Source organism: Chiloscyllium punctatum, unplaced genomic scaffold (assembly GCF_047496795.1).
Source record: "Chiloscyllium punctatum isolate Juve2018m unplaced genomic scaffold, sChiPun1.3 scaffold_565, whole genome shotgun sequence".
NCBI classification, from domain to species: Eukaryota; Metazoa; Chordata; class Chondrichthyes; order Orectolobiformes; family Hemiscylliidae; genus Chiloscyllium; species Chiloscyllium punctatum.
This window is the reverse complement of record NW_027310299.1, coordinates 36,291-42,540: the sequence shown is the minus strand read 5'-3', so window position 1 is coordinate 42,540 and position 6,250 is coordinate 36,291.

Genomic DNA, 6,250 nt, shown 5'->3' with positions numbered 1-6,250 from the left:
AACCCCCCCAACCCCCCCAACCCCCCAACCCCCTCCTCCATTCCAACCTACAGTCGGAAGGTGTGTCAGCCAAACCCCACTCCGTAACTTCAATAAAGTGTGTGTCTCAGGTCTCAGTGTCTGCGTGTTTCTGATAGACCGGGGTTTGGCGTGGTTCACCCTGTCGCATCTTCACTCCCTCCCCTTTTGACCCATTCCACCCTCCTGCTGCCCAGTGTTGGCGCGGGAACGGGTGTGGCTTCGTCATTTTGGCCACATCAATGCCATCTCTAACGAGAGAGAGAGAGAATCTAACCATCGCCCCCTTGATGTTCAATGGCGTTACCGTCACTGAATCCCCCTCCCCCCACTATCAACATCCTGGGGGTTCCCGTTGACCAGAAACTGAACTGGACCCAGCCCCGTATCAATCCAGTGGCTCCGAGAGCAGGTCAGAGGCTGGGAATCCTGCAGCGAGTAACTCCCCTCCCGACTCTCCCCCCCCCATCGGGTCAGAGGCTGGGAATCCTGCAGCGAGTAACTCCCCTCCCGACTCTCCCACCATCAGGTCAGAGGCTGGGAGTCCTGCAGCGAGTAACTCCCCTCCTGACTCTCCCCCCATCGGGTCAGAGGCTGGGAATCCTGCAGCGAGTAACTCCCCTCCTGACTCTCCCCCCCATCGGGACAGAGGCTGGGAATCCTGCAGCGAGTAACTCCCCTCCTGACTCTCCCCCCCATCGGGACAGAGGCTGGGAATCCTGCAGCGAGTAACTCCCCTCCGGAATCCTGCAGCGAGTAACTCCCCTCCCGACTCTCCCCCCATCGGGTCAGAGGCTGGGAATCCTGCAGCGAGTAACCCCCCTCCTGACTCTCCCCCCATCGGGTCAGAGGCTGGGAATCCTGCAGCGAGTAACTCCCCTCCTGACTCTCCCCCCATCGGGTCAGAGGCTGGGAATCCTGCAGCGAGTGACTCCCCTCCTGACTCTCCCCCCATCGGGTCAGAGGCTGGGAATCCTGCAGCGAGTGACTCCCCTCCTGACTCTCCCCCCATCGGGTCAGAGGCTGGGAATCCTGCAGCGAGTAACTCCCCTCCTGACTCTCCCTCCATCGGGTCAGAGGCTGGGAATCCTGCAGCGAGTGACTCCCCTCCTGACTCTCCCCCCATCAGGTCAGAGGCTGGGAATCCTGCAGTGAGTCTCTTTGCTCGGCGACACTCCCCAGGACCTTACCGTGAAGTGGATGACTCTTGCCCTTTCCCCGCCCGACTATCGGAACTAAACTCCATCTGCCACTCCTCAGCCCATGACAAAAAAGGAGAGGGTGAGACACTCAGAAAGTGGAACACATTTTTGGGTGGGTGAAATACTCGCGGAACTGGGGCCTTAACCTCTGACGCAAAACCCGTTCACCGGCATTCGGCCTGTCAAATCAGTTCCGCCATGGCCGATAGGTTTCTCAACCCCCCCCCCCCCCCGTCTCCCCGTAACCCTTGAACCCCTCGTCGCGCGGGACTCTCAATATCCCCGAATTAAATATTCGTCGGTCCCAGGGACGAGGAAGTCCTTTCTGAGGTACGGGGCCCAAAGACTGTCCACAACACTCCGAACGTGGACTTGAGAGAGACTCAGAAGGGCATCCCTGCGTTCAGATTCCCGTCCTCGGGCGAGGAATGCATTTGCCTTCCTAACGACCTGAAGAAGGGCTGATGGCCGAAACGTCCATTCCCCCTGCTCCTCGGACGCTGCCTGACCTGCTGCGCTTTTCCAGCAACACATTTTTTTCAGCTCTGATACCCCAGCCTCACTCTCTCCTTCCGAACGACCCCCTCAACCTGCGAGTTGACCTTGACAGAATCCTGGGTTCGGGCCCCCAAGTCCCGTTGCGCCTCAGAGTTCTGGATTTTCGCCCCGGTGAGGAAATGGTCCGCCCCCTCTCGTCGTCCCGCCAAAGGGCACGGCCACAGACTTTGCCGCGTTGTCGTTAATGGAGGAAGGGGAACGTTTTTGGTGCCAACACTGGGCCTTGTGGATCACTGGCTGCCATCCCGAGAAGGACCTTTCGATCCCCACTCTCTCTGCGCCCCTGCCAGACGGCCAAGCTTCGAATCCATGCCAACACACCTTGCCCCAAACAACCACGCGCCCTCATCTTACCCAGCGGCCTCCTGGGCATCACCTCGTCAAAGACCACCTTTCGGTAACATCAATTGGCTCGCCCTTGGTCTAACCTGCTCACGACTTCCGCAAAGAATTCGAACAGATTTGGCAGGCATGACCTCCCATTGATTGAGACTTTGCCCTGGTGGTTCAGTGGTTAGCGCTGCCCAACAGCGCCAGGGACACGGGTTCGATCCTCGCCTCGGGCGACTCTCTGTGTGGAGATGGCACATTCCCTCCCTGTGTCTGTGTGGGTTTACCCCGGGTGCTCTGGATTCCTCCCACAGTCCAAAGATGTGCAGGTTAGGGTGGATTGACCGTGCTAAATTGTCCCCGTAGTGCCCAGGGATGTACAGGTTAGGGTGGATTGGCCGTGCTAAATTGTCCCCGTAGTGCCCAGGGATGTGCAGGTTAGGGTGGATTGGCCGTGCTAAATTGTCCCCGTAGTGCCCAGGGATGTGCAGGTTAGGGTGGATTGGCCGTGCTAAATTGTCCCATAGTGCCCAGGGATGTGCAGGTTAGGGTGGATTGACCGTGCTAAATTGTCCCCGTAGTGCCCAGGGATGTACAGGTTAGGGTGGATTGGCCGTGCTAAATTGTCCCCGTAGTGCCCAGGGATGTACAGGTTAGGGTGGATTGGCCGTGCTAAATTGTCCCCGTAGTGCCCAGGGATGTACAGGTTAGGGTGGATTGGCCCGTGCTAAATTGTCCCGTAGTGCCCAGGGATGTACAGGTTAGGTTGGATTGGCCGTGCTAAATTGTCCCTGTAGTGCCCAGGGATGTACAGGTTAGGGTGGATTGGCCCGTGCTAAATTGTCCCGTAGTGCCCAGGGATGTGCAGGTTAGGGTGGATTGGCCGTGCTAAATTGTCCCCATAGTGCCCAGGGATGTGCAGGTTAGGGTGGGATTGGCCGTGCTAAATTGTCCCCGTAGTGCCCAGGGATGTACAGGTTAGGGTGGATTGGCCCGTGCTAAATTGTCCCCATAGTGCCCAGGAATGTGCAGGTTAGGGTGGATTGGCCGTGCTAAATTGTCCCTGTAGTGCCCAGGGATGTACAGGTTAGGGTGGATTGGCCGTGCTAAATTGTCCCCGTAGTGCCCAGGGATGTACAGGTTAGGGTGGGATTGGCCATGCTAAATTGTCCCATAGTGTCCAGGGATGTACAGGTTAGGGTGGATTGGCCCGTGCTAAATTGTCCCATCGTGCCCTGGGATGTGCAGGTTAGGGTGGGATTGGCCGTGCTAAATTGTCCCCGTAGTGCCCAGGGATGTGCAGGTTAGGGTGGATTGGCCGTGCTAAATTGTCCCCGTAGTTCCCAGGGATGTACAGGTTAGGGTGGATTGGCCGTGCTCAATTGTCCCGTAGTGCCCAGGGATGTACAGGTTAGGGTGGATTGGCCGTGCTAAATTGTCCCGTAGTGCCCAGGGATGTACAGGTTAGGGTGGGATTGGCCGTGCTAAATTGTCCCCGTAGTGCCCAGGGATGTACAGGTTAGGGTGGATTGGCCGTGCTAAATTGTCCCCGTAGTTCCCAGGGATGTACAGGTTAGGGTGGATTGGCCGTGCTCAATTGTCCCGTAGTGCCCAGGGATGTACAGGTTAGGGTGGATTGGCCGTGCTAAATTGTCCCGTAGTGCCCAGGGATGTACAGGTTAGGGTGGGATTGGCCGTGCTAAATTGTCCCCGTAGTGCCCAGGGATGTACAGGTTAGGGTGGGATTGGCCGTGCTAAATTGTCCCCATAGTGCCCAGGGATGTGTAGGTTAGGGTGGATTGGCCGTGCTAAATTGTCCCGTAGTGTCCAGGGATGTGCAGGTTAGGGTGGATTGGCCGTGCTAAATTGTCCCGTAGTGCCCAGGGATGTGTAGGTTAGGGTGGATTGACCGTGCTAAATTGTCCCGTAGTGCCCAGGGATGTGCAGGTTAGGGTGGATTGGCCGTGCTAAATTGTCCCATAGTGCCCAGGGATGTACAGGTTAGGGTGGATTGGCCGTGCTAAATTGTCCCCGTCGTGCCCAGGGATGTACAGGTTAGGGTGGGATTGGCCGTGCTAAATTGTCCCCATAGTGCCCAGGGATGTGCAGGTTAGGGTGGATTGGCCGTGCTAAATTGTCCCCGTAGTGCCCAGGGATGTACAGGTTAGGGTGGATTGGCCGTGCTAAATTGTCCCGTAGTGCCCAGGGATGTACAGGTTAGGGTGGGATTGGCCGTGCTAAATTGTCCCCATAGTGCCCAGGGATGTACAGGTTAGGGTGGGATTGGCCATGCTAAATTGTCCCATAGTGTCCAGGGATGTACAGGTTAGGGTGGATTGGCCCGTGCTAAATTGTCCCATCGTGCCCTGGGATGTGCAGGTTAGGGTGGGATTGGCCGTGCTAAATTGTCCCCATAGTGCCCAGGGATGTACAGGTTAGGGTGGGATTGGCCGTGCTAAATTGTCCCCGTAGTGCCCAGAGATGTACAGGTTAGGGTGGATTGGCCGTGCTCAATTGTCCCGTAGTGCCCAGGGATGTACAGGTTAGGGTGGATTGGCCGTGCTAAATTGTCCCCGTAGTGCCCAGGGATGTACAGGTTAGGGTGGATTGGCCGTGCTCAATTGTCCCGTAGTGCCCAGGGATGTGCGGGTTAGGGTGGATTGGCCGTGCTAAATTGTCCCCGTAGTGCCCAGGGATGTGTAGGTTAGGGTGGATTGGCCGTGCTCAACTGTCCCCGTAGTGCCCAGGGATGTGCAGGTTAGGGTGGATTGGCCGTGCGAAATTGTCGCGTAGTGTCCAGGGGTATGCAGGTTAGGGTGGATTGGCCGTGCTAAATTGTCCCGTAGTGTCCAGGGATGTGCAGGTTAGGGTGGATTGGCCGTGCTAAATTGTCCCCGTAGTGCCCAGGGATGTGCAGGTTAGGGTAGATTGGCCGTGCTAAATTGTCCCCGTAGTGCCCAGGGATGTACAGGTTAGGGTGGATTGGCCGTGCTAAATTGTCCCCCTAGTGCCCAGGGATGTGCAGGTTAGGGTGGATTGGCCGTGCTAAATTGTCCCCCTAGTGCCCAGGGATGTGCAGGTTAGGGTGGATTGGCCGTGCTAAATTGTCCCATCGTGCCCAGGGATGTACAGGTTAGGGTGGATTGGCCGTGCTAAATTGTCCCCGTAGTGCCCAGGGATGTACAGTTTAGGGTGGATTGGCCGTGCTAAATTGTCCCCGTAGTGCCCAGGGATGTACAGGTTAGGGTGGGATTGGCCGTGCTAAATTGTCCCATAGTGCCCAGGGATGTGCAGGATAAGGTGGATTGGCCGTGCTAAATTGTCCCATAGTGCCCAGGGATGTGCAGGTTAGGGTGGATTGGCCGTGCTAAATTGTCCCATAGTGCCCAGGGATGTGCAGGTTAGGGTGTGATTGGCCATGCTAAATTGTCCCATAGTGTCCAGGGATGTACAGGTTAGGGTGGATTGGCCCGTGCTAAATTGTCCCATCGTGCCCTGGGATGTGCAGGTTAGGGTGGGATTGGCCGTGCTAAATTGTCCCCATAGTGCCCAGGGATGTACGGGTTAGGGTGGGATTGGCCGTGCTAAATTGTCCCCGTAGTGCCCAGGGATGTACAGGTTAGGGTGGATTGGCCGTGCTCAATTGTCCCGTAGTGCCCAGGGATGTACAGGTTAGGGTGGATTGGCCGTGCTAAATTGTCCCCGTAGTGCCCAGGGATGTACAGGTTAGGGTGGATTGGCCGTGCTCAATTGTCCCGTAGTGCCCAGGGATGTGCGGGTTAGGGTGGATTGGCCGTGCTAAATTGTCCCCGTAGTGCCCAGGGATGTGTAGGTTAGGGTGGATTGGCCGTGCTCAACTGTCCCCGTAGTGCCCAGGGATGTGCAGGTTAGGGTGGATTGGCCGTGCGAAATTGTCCCGTAGTGTCCAGGGATGTGCAGGTTAGGGTGGATTGGCCGTGCTAAATTGTCCCGTAGTGTCCAGGGATGTGCAGGTTAGGGTGGATTGGCCGTGCTAAATTGTCCCGTAGTGCCCAGGGATGTGTAGGTTAGGGTGGATTGACCGTGCTAAATTGTCCCCGTAGTGCCCAGGGATGTACAGGTTAGGGTGGATTGGCCGTGCTAAATTGTCCCCCTAGTGCCCA